Raw genomic sequence first — 16,066 nt, forward strand, 5'->3', positions numbered from 1 at the left:
CCTGCTCTATGAAACACTAGAGGGTCAGAGGAGAATGGAGGTCACGGCGGGGGTAGCATCCATCCTATGGGCGGACCTCTGGAACGCTACCTGTGATAGTCTACTTAAACTCCACATGCCAGAAGAGTCGCGCCTAGTCGGCTATGCAGATGATGTCGCAGCGCTTGTTGCTGGACGCACTGTCGAACAGACGCAAAGCAGACTCGGCATGTTGATGCGCCGGGTAAGCGGATGGATGACTACTAATGGTTTCAACCTTGCACTGGAAAAAACCGAAGTAGTCATCCTGACTAAAAAGAGAATTCCGACCCTGCGTCCCATATCGTTCGGCGGGAGTGACCCTCGGGGATGAGCCAAGGGAGGTTGTTGCTCGTGAAGAACGGCAACGCACTCTAGACGAGTGACAGCTCTCTTAGCAAAATGAAAATAGAGGCAGATGGACTGCGCGGCTCATCGGTAATTTGGGTGCGTGGCTGAACCGGAAGCATGGTGAGACTGACTATTTCCTTACCCAATTTTTAAGTGGGCATGGAAATTTTCGTCTTACCTGCACAAGATTGGAAAGGCGCGATCTCCGAATTGTGTGTTTTGTAATGGAGTCGTGGACGACGCCCATCACACTTTTTAAGGTTTTGTGTAAACACAAAACCTTATTAAAATCGGTTTACTGTCTGTCTGTCTGTCTGCCTGTCCGTCACACGCATTTTTCTCGGAGACGGTTATAGCGATTGACACCAAATTTGGTAGAAAGGTGGAAACTGTGAACCCTCACGCATACAGTGAATTACATCCTTTTACGTCGAATTTAAGGGGGGGTCCCCATACATGCAAAAGGGGGGTGTAAAATTTTTTTTCATCAAATATAGTCATGTGGGGTATCAAATTAAAGGTCTCGGTTAGTACTTTTCAAAGCCGGGCTTAGTTTTGACATTCGTTGGAAGGGTGGGGAGCGCGGGGGGTTGAAAGTGATCACTTCTTTAAGGGGGCCATTCTCAGAAACTACTAAACCGAAAAATCTGAAAAAAATCAGGAAACTGCCACTATATGGTGCCTGAGCTCCGAAATACCCTCCGTACCGATATCTGTTGAAATAAAGTTAATAATAGCACATTACTATACGTTATTGTTTGGTTTACTTTTAGCTAGCCTAGCCTGTCGGGAGAGCAAAGGAACGCTTGCCGATGTCAATAAGAGTTTCAGTACTTTCTTCAGCTTTTTGCGCTTCTACTTTTGGGTCAGATTGAATTTTTTATGCTCCTCCTGGTAAGGAGCAATCATTGGTCCTCCCCAAAATCAGAGGGACTGACCTCCACAAAAGGTGGTATCCAGTGCAAAAGTTTATCCAGTGCCATGGGAATGGGTTCAGACTTATTTTTATAACCGGTCCTGGGACCGACTTCGGCAGATTCCAACTTAATTCTGTTTTTGGTTGCAGGATATAATTTAGGCAGGATGCATGGAGAAGGAAGAATGGGAAAGTGGGATGAGGAAGAACGTGCATATTTGGAGGTGTCCTGCTTGTCCGCAGTTATAGACATGTGTGCGATATGCGATAAATCCGATGGGTCGTTTCGTCATCCGCGACCCCTGACGTTACCGCTCGCATACAGCTCTAGTTTGCTGTTGAATTAACGAACAGACTGAAACTTCAGATTGAAAGTAGAAATTTGATTGAAACCGCCGGAAGCCAACCATTCTTGCAAGGGCCAATGATACTTTTTCCGGGACGATACCCAAAGCGTTTGTTTGGCAATCCAAATGCAAGCATAATTGCAGATCGTTACCATATTTTTCTCAACGAATATCCTTTAAGAATTTCCTAACCACACTTTGAAATTAGAATCAATGTCATATCGTCGACGTTACGTTCCAAGGACCCTCCGAAGCCGAGATGTTAACTACATTATACATAAATTATACATGATATTCCACAACAGCAGACCCAGTGTAAGAGTAGCATTTAGTAGACAAGTATTAGCTTTTAACTTTCGCTGCGCATTTCGTGATTTCGCCATCCATCTCCATTTATCCGGTTCTACTGTCAACTAAATGCGAAGGATGCGCCATCTGTCGTCCTCTAGAAAAAAAGCAATACAAGCTTCACCCAATCGGAACTTGAGCTTAACGCAGTTCCAGACGCCAGTATCGATGAAATCGAACTTCGCTTGCAGCCTAGCCTGCAAGTGGCTAGCCCCTCTCCGGGCATTTGTCACTCTCAGGCGTGCTTTATTTTTAACGCAAATAAATGCGACGAACGCTGATTCCGTAGGCATGATAGCGTGAGTAACACCATTTAACTGAGCTGATCCGCTCTGTCCGAATTAGTAACGTGCACAGAACCGAACGAGGCAAAACGCATATCGGAGGCCACAACTTAGGTTTGAGGTCGACAGCCCGCTAGAGCTGCAAGTGCAGATAGAGTAAACGTGACAGTGCCGGCGTTCAATGTTCCGTTAGTGCCGCCTATTTTGTATCCGGGGTAGGTACTGTAGTTTCGTTGATAGTGTCGAGCACGTGGTCCACTCCAAGAAAACAAACTGGACTATGGTCCCATAGACCCTCGCTCAGAGTGGACTAGGGGACAAAAAAAGTATCTTGAAGCGCCGAAACCACTCGCGTACTATCTCTGAATGTGTGCAGTGCCAGTGCGCGACCAAGTGTCAAAGTTTGTTTATCTGGTTTTTTTGCTATCGGTGCCTTGGTCACGGGCAGAGGAGCTACTTTCCACAGAGTACACATACGGACAAAAGTGAGTATCTTTCGAGGAGAACAGAGAGTGAAGTGTGAAAACGCAACTTGGAAAAAATCCAGATAGGCATCTTGGGGTCGATTCAAGTTTCAAACTGCGCCGAATTTTCAGACCATTGGGACCATCGTACTTTCGTGAATTGAATAAGAAATAAAATTACTTCAAAAACGATTGAACAATCAACAGTTGTTATCTTACGATTTCTATTTTTGTTTATTGGAGGCTGACTATCAGCCGGTTTTTCTCTGATAAAATACTTAACGTTACAGTGCAATAAATTTTACCTAAAGACATAGAATTTATAAAAGATGACAAAGTCATGTTTGCTGATTTATAACGCACTTTGATTAAAATTTCAAAGAAATTCGGTTGGCGCTGACTTGGGATTTATATAATTTTAGCCAACGTCTAAAGTCGAATGTTTTCGGTAAGGTCAAGGTCTCGCTTATTTACAAGAAGATATTTACGTTGCTTACTCATAAGTTCTGTAAACAGTGACCACTATCAAGTTAACGCTTAATGTTAGCTTAATTACCTTCACGCTTGCAGCTTGTTTAAGCTTTTAATTTTAGTAAATTTTGCTGACAGGAAATTCATTAATTTTCCGGTATGAAATTGGCGGCTAATAGCGAACATTAGTTTCTCTGAAAGAATTCCCAAACAAAGAATATTTTCCAATTCAACAGAACAGAAGGAGGTCTCCAAAGATGCCACTTACTTTCATTGAATATGATAATGTGATTTTTCAACCGCGCCAAACTCTTTATGGTTCACTGGGTATGTGGGTCGAGGTCGGCTTCATCCACTATGAACCAGTCTCGGTTCAACTTCCTTTTACTCCTACTATTTGCACCTCATTAAATCAACGCCGCCTCGCGGTAATAGAGATAAAGATGTTGCATCAGATTGTTGGCATGACACACTATATGATCACGTTTGAAATGAGGAAATGCGCAATCGATGTGGGTTGCACCCATCATGGAAAAATTGTTAGAAAGGCGCCTTCGATGGTTTGGTCACGTAATACGCTCTGATGACACCTCACTAGCTTAGATAGGTCTGAATATCCTAGTCGATGGTTTGATACGATCGGCAAGGATTTAAGAACCCCTCGACTCCACCCGGACCAACCCTATGATTGAGAAAAGTGACGGACCCGATCTAGACCAGTCGGCACCGTTACTGAATGACCTTTTTCTGAACGAAAAAACGCAATCTAAGACACAATTCCAAATAAAAGGGCAGTTCTTGGTCCTAGTGAAAACAGAAGAATAGGAAGGTCACAATAATTTCACTGACCCAAACACATAAAACCTCTCAAGAAACAGGTGGTACCTACTTTCCATAAAAGTCGATTAACGAAATGACATTTTGAGACCCAAATTACTCACGCTTCGATTACAATTTTTTCTTATCTTTAGGCATTTTTTCGAATATTCGTCCATTTGCTAGTCATCAAATCTTGCAAAAATATAATCGTTGAATCAATATTGATGACTTGATAATCTTTCCCCAATTCATTATATAATTTTTCTATAAATTTGGTACATTCATTCTGAAATTCTGCGAACTACTAAAAGTGGTGGAAACAGGGAAGTGCAAGACAAAAATGGATGGTAGTTAAAATAGAGCAAGTAAGAAACCGGAAGCTCGTCATTTCAGGTATAAAGGGTTTCGTGTATTTCTTATGTTAAAATATTTCGGTGCAAGATGGGTCTATTTAAATGTAGTTGGAAGATATATGCATTTGTTACGTCAGACTATTCACCTTAAGGGGGTCATCCCGTGTGAAGGCCGTTTTTTTTTGCCTTTTTTTGAAAAATTATTTTGGAGGACTGGATAAAGATAGAAACGTGATTTTTTCACCATATATTTATTGATATTTCTAGTATATGTAATAAATTTCAACTTGATATCGTAGCTAGTTTTCGGAATACGTGTCAATTTATGCACCCATCTCCAAAAAAGATGTTTTTCTGCTGCCACGCTGGACGGCGCTGTGTTAATCTGAGGAAAAAAAACTAAACGGCATTTTAATGTGGACAATATTCCACGGTCCGTAAACTAGGATAATTAGAAAATATTAAAAGGTAAATTTTTGGTGGGCTTTTAAACTTAATTTTTTGGATTTTGGTGTTTTTTTACGGCTTTTTTTATGAATAAAAAAAAACGACCCGTCCGATTGCAATTATCCTAGTTTGCGGACCGTAGAAATATGTATTAAAGAAGTCGTGAAAATTTCAAAGAATTTGATAGGATAGATTTTGAGCTGTGGCGGCAGCCGATTTTCAAGATGCAGTTTCGAGAAAAACGCATTTGAAAATTTAAATGTGATTATCAACAGTAAAATTTTAACTCACCATTAATCTGCTATACCTGGTCCATAGAGAGCATCCTCCGTTTCTTCAAAAAGGTCTTGTAAGGCCGATTGTTGCTCTCTGGTTTCAATTCTGGCTATTTTAGCGAAGTCAGTCGATCGTCGTTCAGACCGCCAAATTCGCGCTTCATTACGGCGGTCGACATAAATCTGACATATGTGATCAACTTGACATCCCATTGTCACTAGGATTTTGAGAATGCCATTGAATCCTTCATTGAAAATAATTACAGCCAGAAAAGTGGCTATTTCTACGACCTTGGCCCCAGAATGAAAGTGTTTAGGAGCGAAAGTCAAGATGAATGCATTTAACGACTCATTGTTATTCTGGGTCTCTGCTCCTAAACATCTGTTCATCTCGTGACAAATCTTCGTAGACTGGTTTGATGACTGTTTGAACTTCTTCAGTCAAAGTTGCCTTCTCGTGTTGGAAACTATCCAGTTCTCCTTTAGCTTCCGCTTTGCGCCATTTGCACCAACTGATTTTGATTGATTTTGATTTTGATGCTGAGGATTTTCGTCTGTAGAACATTTATGGAAGAAAGTTCCCCAAAATTCTTGCTTCATTCCTTCTATCGAATTTACGTGTCGACGAATAGCTAGCCCAAAAAATGTAGTGAGGTCGTTAATAACCTTATCAGTAAATTTTCCAGCCCCTTTTCCACCAATGCCTTTGTGATTCTTCTTTGAATTTCTAAGCCGCGTTCCCATTCTTTTCTCGACATGTCCCACGCATTCCTTTTTTACTACTACGTATATTTTATTATTTGCAGAAATTTGCAGAAATACCGGAGAAAACTCCAGCAAAATCCAATATACAATATACAAAACTTGTCGCAATTGGAACATCCATGTTCATGCTTGCTAAAAGTTTCTTTGCTGTTGTTAATGCGAAGCCCTTTTTCTTCTCTGATAAGTATCGATTCCCATGAAATACTCGTTTTTTAGTGCGAATATGATTTAAAAAAATCACTAAACACACAAACAGCACAATACTTACAACAAAATATAACAGAGTATAGCTTGAAAGCCTTTCAGTGCTCACTCTAGACTGGATTATCCTTTTTATTCCAAACAACAAATAAGTTTAGACAATTGATTGGTTTTCCATCTTTTTACATTTATACCTGTGTTCGAATTTATAAGGCTCAGGTAAAAAACTAACAGGTAAACAAGTCGGGAAACCGGAAGCTAGACGCTTCAGGTATAAAAGGTTTTGTGTTTCCCTATGTGAGGAGCATAACGTAGTTCTCCATTGGCTTATAGCATTAACCCGAGATATTTAAATCGCTCAGTTCTGGGCAGGTTACCACCATTGCCAGAACTCAGCGATTTAAATATCTGGAGGGGCAGATTACTGCCATTGAAAGAACTGAACGATTTAAATACCTCGAGTCAATGCTACCAGCCAATGGAGAACTGCGTAATGAAATGTTTCAAGCATTAACGCCACCTGGATGAAGTGGCATTCCGCAACTGGTGTTCTTTGTGATCGACGTATCAGCGCACGTCCCAAATCTAAAATTTACTGCAATGTCGTCCATCTGTCGCTCTCTATAGTTTGAGTGTTGACTATAAAGGACAATGAACGGCGTCTTGCGGTAATGGGGACGAAGATGTTGCATTGCACTGGTGGAGTGACACGTTTTGATCACGTCTGAAATGAGAATATCCGCGATCGATATGGGTTAGCACCGATCGTGGAAAAACTGCAAAAGAGGCGTTTTCGATGGTGTGGTCACGTAATTCACGCTAACGAGAATTCAACAACCAGTATGGGTCAGAACATCGAATTCAATGGTAAGCAACCAAAAAGCCAGCGAAAACAATGGTCGCATGATACACTGGATGGGGATTTGAAGGTCTCGCGATTACATCCTAACCAGGCATTTGATAAAATAAAATGACGAAACCGATCACGACGAGCCGACCCCGCTTGTGAACTGAAGGCTGAAAAAAAAGAAGAAGATGTGAGGAGCGGTGAGCCTGACAGTTCCGTGTCACATAGTTAAATTTAATTTAAATAAATCATTTGATGGAAAGTCCTGTATTGAAATAGTCAACCTCATACACTTCACACTCTGAGTTTAATATTATTAGCAAATGCCAGCAATTTAACCAACATCAAATATAAAAAAGGGCTAGGGAGAATTAGATTCTTCTTGAATGGAATTTTAGTATTAAACTCGAATTTCAATTATTCTCGTTAATTATGACGTCAGCATCTTATTTGTATGGCTTAGGATGCTGTTAATTATCACGAAATTGATAAGTTTGAACTGCTATAACTTTCCCAATAATAGTTGGATTTTCATGAAACTTGGCATGTGTATGCACGAGGCTGTCCTCTATGTCGGTGCAAAATTTAGTACACCTAGGATGAACTTAAGGGGAGTTTTTTAGTCAATTTCTAAAAGTTGATAATATACTATTAGTAAATTTTTTGAGCAGATACCGGAATAGGACATCGCTTGAGGATTAGATTTCACATAAGTGTTTTACACAAAATCTGAAAAAGTGCTGCAGATAAATAGATTCTTCATAAATGCGACTTCAATATTTCACGCGAATGTCAATTATTCCGGGTAATTATGACTTCAGCATCTGATTTGCATGGCTTTGGAAGCAGTAAATTCGCGCGAAATTGCTAAGTTTGAACTGCTATAACTTTGGCGTTAATTGCCAGATTTCTACGAAATTCGGAAGTCCTAGGATGAATTTAAGGGGGTTTTTTCAGTAAATTTCTAAAAAGTAGTAATATACTATTAGTAAGTTTATTTGAGCAGATATCGGAATGGAACATATTTTGAGGTCTAGATTTTGTATGAGTGCATCATTGTCATTTTTGTCAGATTTTTCTGTGGGATAGGTTCTGAGAACAAGACCTACCACTCTTTTCGGTGCATACATTTTGAGCCCTCATTCCCCTATGTTTTCCCCAATATCAGAAAAAAGAGTAGTTTCGAAAAATACTAATCAAGCCCTTTTATTTGATACCCCATCCTACTTTCGCCTGTATGGGGAGGCCCCTTTACGCTCAACAGAAAACGGTGCCACTTACTGTATGTAAAGGGATTCACAGACCACACGTTGTCAGCAAATTTCTTGAAAATAGGTTCAGCCGTTTCGGCGTAAGTCGGGTGTGACAGACAGACAGATAGACATTGAATCGATTCTAATAAGTTTTTGTTTCGCACAAAACCTTAGAAAGGCTATATTTCTAAGAGATATGTCCTATGCCAATATCCTTCGAAAAAGGACAGCGAATCCGGAATTAACAGACAAAGACTGAAGTATGAGCCACATCAGAAAGAAAAGGGACCTAATGTTGGTGCTAATTAAATCCAGCGAGAAGCCAGGGGGGGAAGGTGCTAGACGAACAAGCAAAAGTGAAAGCCCGAAAGTGGGAGATAATAACCGAGTGGAAAGACCTAGACGAAGTTATATAAAAGGGGAGGTTTGCGTTGCGCTAGAGGAACAATTCAGCCTTATCGGAATTAAACAAAGTACAATAGAGAGGATCGGGAAGAGGTACATGGACCGCTACTATTAGCTTGCTGATTACCGTGAGCAAGGTGAGAATAGGTTGAGTCGTATACTGACTCAGAAATGCTTCAGGCATCTCGATTTCAGTCATTTTGCAGTAGCATGCGCTAGTCACAACAGATCGAAAAAGTGCAGGAACAAGGGCTATCTCATCAAAGATTGTACTTTAAATCCACGATGAGTGGGCGAAGGAAAAAGGACGGGGAAAACTGGCATATTGCAGGTAGCGGCAAGTACCCGGCATTTAAGAAGAAGCTGATAGTAGGGGTAAATGAGGTTGATACAAACCAATCTCAACAATTGCGGTGCAACTCAAGATCTGCTCTCACGAACTATTCGATATCTGCAGCGGTTACACTCCTCCTATTGCAATTAAAGCGCACTTTGAGGAGGTGATTGATAACTTGGTGTTGGACGCTAAACACCACAGCCCTAAAATAATTGCCGGCGATTTCAACCTGAGTGAGAAACAGCAGGGTTCACACCGTATTTAATCCTTTACGGAGCTGGGCATTATACTAGCTAACGTTAGATGTCTGCTCACATTTCGAGGTAGAGGGTTAGGCCCGATCGTCGGTCTAACCTATTGACATAGCTCTGTGACGAGACGGATGGTCTGGAGGTTGAATGAACACTACACCCACATGACCACCCGGCCATCTTCCTCAACATTAGATACACAGGAACTGACAGTCAGAGGCGCAATGGAAGTGAAAAAAAAAAACTAGGATAGCTAGCTGGAAAATCATGATCTGAAAGGAACGGCATTGGAAAAGGTAAGTCAGTTATGGAAGGGGGTAACTGAAGTTATCGACACTGTAAGGTCGTGTTGGCGTTTTCACCATCATAGGAAACCAAACTATTAGTGAAACCTGGAAATATCGCCGCTGGGATCATCGTGTCTGCGAGCGAGAAGACTTTACCAAAGGACAAGAGGGAAGCCAGGACATAGCGAACTGATTAAATAATACCGAGATCTCCGTAGTAGCCTTAAGAAGAATATAGAGGCAAATAATCGGAATTACTACAAACACCTATGCATTCAGGCTAATACGAACTAATGGGGCGTTGCGTACAAGGTTGGAATGAATAATATTCATAAGCAAAAATCACCCCAAGTGACGTGTCCGGGACTGTAGTTCAAAATAAATACAATTCTTTTGCCGACGAAGAAAATGGAATTCAACCAACGGTTCAACAGAACATCTTCTCGAACCCCGAGCACAAAAAGACCCCTTTTTGTGTAAGAATCAAGGATAATAAGGCTCCGGGATTAGACGGGATTTTGTCTGCGTTCAACGCGATGGTAATATTCGTGCATCTGACTAGGGAGGCGTCTTGGAAAGAGTTAGATCAGGTGTTCCCCAAAATTCCATATTTGGGTCCGTGTGGAATGCATAAAGAATACATAACGATAGCGAGGAACCTCAGAATGCTCACTTTCTCCAATTTGGGCGAGAATTCCAGCGATATAAGCTGTACCTGCAGGGCCTAAGCGAAGTAAGCTGGTGAGACTCTGATAAGTACTCCTCTCCCTCTTGTGTTTTTTGTATTCTGGAAAGCTAAGTGGTAGTAGAGGTGAATTCTTTATTAGGTTTTTTTTTTACTTCAACCGCAAGGCGCGCCTTCTTGACTTGGGAGTCAGTTTCTGATAGACTGCAAGATTCCGATCCAGGCTAAGAAGCATAAAAATTGTACAATGCTACGCACCAACAATGTAGTGGAGAAGGATGCTTTCTTCTCGGAAAATCGTGGAGGAACCGAAGCACATTGCGAATGACCGACAACGACGATAAACAAATGTGTTTTTTAAGTGTTTTAAGATAAAATGGAGTTAGGTCTATTTTTGTCTCTTTTCCTTCTTTCCTCTTCCCAACTTCTCAAAGAGTACTATCTGCCCGTTGTTTTCTAAATTTTTAAACCCTCCCTGAACATACTTTTACTTGTAGCTCCTTCAGAATCAATTCATTACTCCTGAACGGCGCGCTTTAATTTACACCAATCAAGCCCCACTTAATCAATTCTGATAGATCAGTCAGTAACAATCCCAACAGTAAACAAATCCATTCCGGATATTCTAATATTGAGAACATATCAGGGAAGGCAATAAAAAGATAGTTTAGTCTAGACACGCTCTCGTAGCTCGTTTAGTCATGATAAGCTACAAAGTTCACTTTTTGTCTCGTTGCTATCAGGTCCGCATGTATAATAATTATGTCCTCATACGTAATATTTGATAAGGGCTCTGTGGAAAGTAACAAATTACTGGACAGCTTTTCCAATAACCTCGTTTCCATTCTGTATGGTAGTTGCTGGGATTATATTACAAAACTGAGTGACTCTGATTAAAACTATTTCATTGCGGAACTTCAGTGAGTCATTATAGTTCACTGAATTTATTTCGCACATACATACATATGGTATGCACGTAGAGGAATATAAAAGTCAAATATCTTTTATAGAAATTAAATCTTAATTGAAAAGAAATATCAGCTGCGCGCCGCGGGACTTGAAATATTGGGGAAAAAAATGATACTTTGTTCACAAAATCAATTAACACTTAAATCTTGTTATATGAGTGGTAGTCGGAGAATCGCTCATGAAAGGGACCATTCTGTTGATTTCTGGTGAGGAGGTCGTTTCAATTTAAACCAGTTTCGACTCATTCAATAATGCCCGAATCAGTAGCTAACTGCAGACTTGGATCGAATAAACTCACAAGACAAATTAGATGAAGGGCTAGGTGGAAGAGTCAATAATAACGAGGTAAAATATGAACAGAACCTGAGGAATTTGAGGATGTTTTGCAGATGATCAGGAAAACTATGAAAAATCCCTCTTCAACTCTCCTACACTCCCTGTTGGAAACCTTCAAAACGTGTTCTAATTGTATGGGATTGTTATCACCTCTCGTTGAAATACGACTGATATCTTTCTCATTCATTTCATATTTCAGCATCACATTACCAACGTCTGCCTGTCTGTCCGTCACACGTATTTTTCTCGGAGAGGGTTACAACAAGTAAGTCATATATTTCTACATCGAATTTGTGGGGGGTCCCCATACATGCAGAAGGGGAATGTAATTTTTTTTTTCCTCAAATATAGTCATGTGAGGAATCAAATGAAAGGTCTCGGTTAGTACTTTCAGAAGCTTGTCTTAGTTTTAACATTTGTTGGAAAGGTGGGAAGTGCGGGGGGTCAAAAGTGATCATTTCTTTAACGGACCCATTCTCGGAAACTACCCAACCGAAAAATCTGAAAAAAATCATTGCATTTCAACAAAAATAGAATTTTCTCTTGCGGGGTTTTTTTCTTATTTTTTTTTTTATATATATAAACTATTTGTATCACAAATAATATGTTTCTCTATCACAATCTGTATATCCTTCCTTCAAGAGCAATGAACACTTGCATTTGTTAGCTTCTAATTACACTATACAATTACCTTTATTATTAAATTGATTCCATTTCCATTGCTATTCTTGCTCTAACTCTTCTCTTTTTCGCGACCAATCTCTTCCTCAAACAAAAATGATCTCCAATCCCAACTCCCGCTCCTCAGCTGTCTCCCCGATCAGCCGGTCCCTGGTTCCGTTCATTTCTGATTCCAATAACGCCGGCCTTAAACTTCAAATTCAAGTCAACTCATATTTTCGCAGTGTGTGACCCATTGTACTCGAAACCAGGGCAAATTAAATAATAATTTTAATTATTTAATAATTAAAGTACCAACAAAAAAAGATCAACGTATATTTTCCCCCAGTCAATGTTCAATGTCAATCAAGAATTATTAGTAAATACAAATTGAAATTGATTAAAGTGAAATGGGATTTTTAGATTTAGGGAAAAGCGAGCAATTGGCAAAAGGAAGATCAGGATAGCAATTATGCAATTGGGAGGGGTAATTTGCAAAGTTAAGGAGTGTTATAATAAAAAAAAAACTACTGAAAGACTCCTTCTTAAATTTACTAATTTAAGTTTTTAACTTGTTAGACGGAAGGTTTGTGTTTTTTTTTTCCTTTCTAGCGTGCGATTTCCTTGCCAGAGTCTACTGGTCCTGTGTTTCTCTGCGGAAAGTTCATAGACCACTGCCGGACAGTAAATTCTGTTATTCTCTTGAAAATAAGCGAGCATACCTTTCAATGCTGTAACCTGTATTTTCATTGTCAGCAGATCCTTTAGGTAATTGCTGCAAACGTTTTCTTGAACATCCTTTTTGGATACTGCACACTTTAGTTTTCCATTAGCCACCATCCCATTTTTTCACTGTCTAGTACCAACCCCACAACATAGTGTCAGATAAACCATTCACCCCATGTTTACCCGTTTTCCAGTTAAGATGCTGTGTGTGTGTGTGTATGGTGGGGGAGAAGCTACAACTTCTGAGCACTCAGGCCGTGTTGGCCCATTGTACTCGCCTCCCCCGTCTAACGGAATATTCCGGATTCGTTAACGTATCGCAGGATTTCCGTTAGTGGATGTGATGCTACCCGTCGCAATTGGAGGACATCGGCACCAAAGAACTGATGCCTGATGCGTCCATAGGCGGGGCATTCACATAGGAAATGCTCCGTGGATTCCGCTTCCTCATTACAGGAGGGACACGTATCATCTTCGGCTAGTGAATTATGGCCTGTCAGAATGCCCACAATACACCTGCAAGTCCGCCTGCTTTTCGACAGGATAAACTTTGCGGTACGTATGTTCGATTCTGGCAGGAAAAGTTTGGTGTGTCGAGCAGCATTTAAGCTCTGCCACCTGTCGTTATGGGAAACTTGTTCCCAGTTTTTGAAAACAGATTTAGCCAATGCTACTGATACCCCAATTGCTGGCTCCGGTCCCGGCATAAGGGAGATTGACCCCTCTTTCGCTAAAACGTCCGAGATTTCATTTCCCTCTATGCCACAGTGACCAGCTACCCAGAGTAGTTCTACCGTATTGAATCTAGACAAAGAGTTCAAATGGTTTCTGCATTCCTGAACGATTTTCGAGGTGATCAAAGGACTGCAGATTGCGATGCGCCTGCCCTTCAACCGCTCGTCAATCACCCAGTTTGCCACCCTTAGGATCGCATAAACTTCGGCTTGAAAAACCGTTGCATATTGTCCCAAAGGAAAAGCCCACTTCCCGTTTTTATTCGAGAGGTAGACTCCGACTCCAGAACCCTCTTCTGTTTTTGAGCCATCGGTGTAGAAGACTTCCGTATATCCCGCCACGCATTCCTCTGGGTCTTCCCAGTCCTCTCTACGCTTCAGGGTAACTACATATCTTCTACCAAACAGATGTATGGGGACACGAGAATCGGAAGGCATTGTAAGAACTGGATTCAGTCTTCCCAGTAACTCTTCCAATGCTCTGTGCCCCCCACATCTGTTGTTTTCCCATAGATCTAATCGAATTAGCCTATGAGCTGCTCTCATTGCAGTGCTTTGAATAAATATATCCAGGGGTTGCAAATTGAGTAGTGCATTCAGAGCTGCGCCGGATGTCGTGCTCATGGCACCAGTGATACCCAGACAAACAGTTCTTTGCAGTGCGTCTAGTTTACGATGAAAACCTTTTTGTCTCACCTTAATCCACCACACTACGGATGCATATACGAACATCGGCCTAATGATGGCAACGTATATCCACATTACCACATGAGGCCTGAGTCCCCATGTCGAGGCAAAGGTCCGTCTGCACAGCCCATAAGCTGTGAAAGCTCGTTTCATCTTTACCTCTACATGTTTGTTCCAAAGAAGTTTTTTATCTAGAGTGACCCCCAGATATTTCACTTCTTCGGAGAGTTGAAGAGTAGTACCCCTCATCTCAGGGAGACAAAGTCCATCCAATTTTCTCCTTTTTGTGAATAAAACCATTGTGTTTTTTTTGGATTAACTGACAAACCATGTCTAAGGCACCAGCTGTCTATCAAATCAACGGCACGCTGTGTATTTCTACACACCGATTCCGATCAACAGCAAGTACAGCCACGTCATCAGCATAAGCTTGAGCGTGTATTGGCAAATTTTGCAGTTCGTATAGCAGTGAGTCGATCAGCATACTCCACACAAGCGGCGAAAGCACACCTCCTTGGGGGCAACCCTTCGTTGCTTCTGTAGTCAGGTAGCGATCGACCCCTACCTCAGCGCACAACAATCTTTGCGTTAGCATAGCATGGATCCACTTAATTAAAGCATCATCAACACCATGCGCTCTGGCGGCATCAGAAAGTTTTTGAAAAGGCGCACAGTCAAAAGCCCCTTCAATGTCCACGAACACCCCCATCGCGTACTCACCATTCAAAGTTGCATCCTCTATCTTTGTGACCAAAGAATGAAGAGCAGACTCACAGGACTTTCCACGTTGGTAAGCATGTTGGTTTTCACTAAGTGGGTGTGACCTAAGTGCGTTTCCACGAATGTGACGCTCCACCAGTCTCTCCAAACCTTTCAGCAAGAATGAAGTCAAGCTGATCTGTCTGAAGTTCTTTGGATTAGAATAGTCATCTTTCCCAGGTTTCGGTATGAAAACTACCTTAACCTATTGCCAAGAAGAAGGCACGTAGCCCAGAGCAAGACATCCTCGAAAAATATTTCTTAGAGGTCGCTCTAAATGCTCCATACCCTCCTTTAGCATTGCCGGATAGATGCCATCCATGACAGGTGCTTTGAAATGTTCAAAGGACTACTGTCCTTTGGTGGTGGCAGCTCTCACCTTTTCATGGGTAACAACCGCTTTCGCAGTGTTCCAGTTCCCCTTGCAACGCTTGCGTGTTGAAGGGGTTGCAAGAACCGTCAACTCTCCCGTTCTCACGGGTGGTGTACTTCCAGGAGGGTCTGTACTGAGTCGAGTCTGGAGCTCGTGAAAGTACCGTCAGGTTTTCTAAGAGAATCCAACTTGGCCGACTCATCCCTTTTGAGGACTCTGCACAGCCTTGAAGTCTCCCTTTCGCCTTCCAGTTCCTCACAGTACGCTCTAAAGGAGTCTCGTTTCGAGCACCTCACGAGCCTCTTATATTCACGTTGTGGGTTCTTGAAATTTAACCAGTCTTCGTCCTTGTTACTTTTGCAAGCACGATTTATAAGTCGCCTGGTTGATTTCCTGAGTTTTTGCAGTTCTCGGTTCCACCAAGGAACCGTTTTACCGCTTTGGCCTCGGGAAATAGGACAAGCCTCTTCATAGCACTCTAAAAGTGTGCCGTTCAGAGTTGTCAATTCATCTTCCAGCACCAAAGGAGTCCTTAGTCGCCTAGGGAACTGTACTTTATTGCCAAGAAGTTCATTGAACTTTACCCAATCCGTTTTCCTAGGGTTCCGTCTTTGTACTGCAGGCTGTTCGCCCGCAATAGTCAGATTGAATTCTAGATATCGGTGATCTGACAGTGAGACCTCGTCTAGCACTCGCCA

The 16,066-nt window shown here is 41.5% G+C and overlaps 1 protein-coding gene across 2 annotated transcripts in view; it reads left to right on the forward strand.

The window, feature by feature from the left end:
- The first annotated feature begins 2,239 nt into the window (after positions 1-2,239).
- The window catches only part of LOC119646821 (diacylglycerol O-acyltransferase 1-like), a 32,136-nt gene continuing 18,309 nt past the window's right edge, over positions 2,240-16,066 (forward strand). The window contains exon 1 of one of the 2 annotated variants that reach the window (XM_038047436.1): positions 2,240-2,479. The gene's annotated coding sequence lies outside the window, so the exon portion shown is untranslated. Of the gene's footprint in view, positions 2,750-16,066 lie in introns of both variants that reach the window. The other variant, XM_038047435.1, reaches the window with a different exon arrangement.

The sequence above is a fragment of the Hermetia illucens genome, chromosome 1 (genome assembly GCF_905115235.1).
Source record: "Hermetia illucens chromosome 1, iHerIll2.2.curated.20191125, whole genome shotgun sequence".
Lineage (NCBI taxonomy): Eukaryota > Metazoa > Arthropoda > Insecta > Diptera > Stratiomyidae > Hermetia > Hermetia illucens.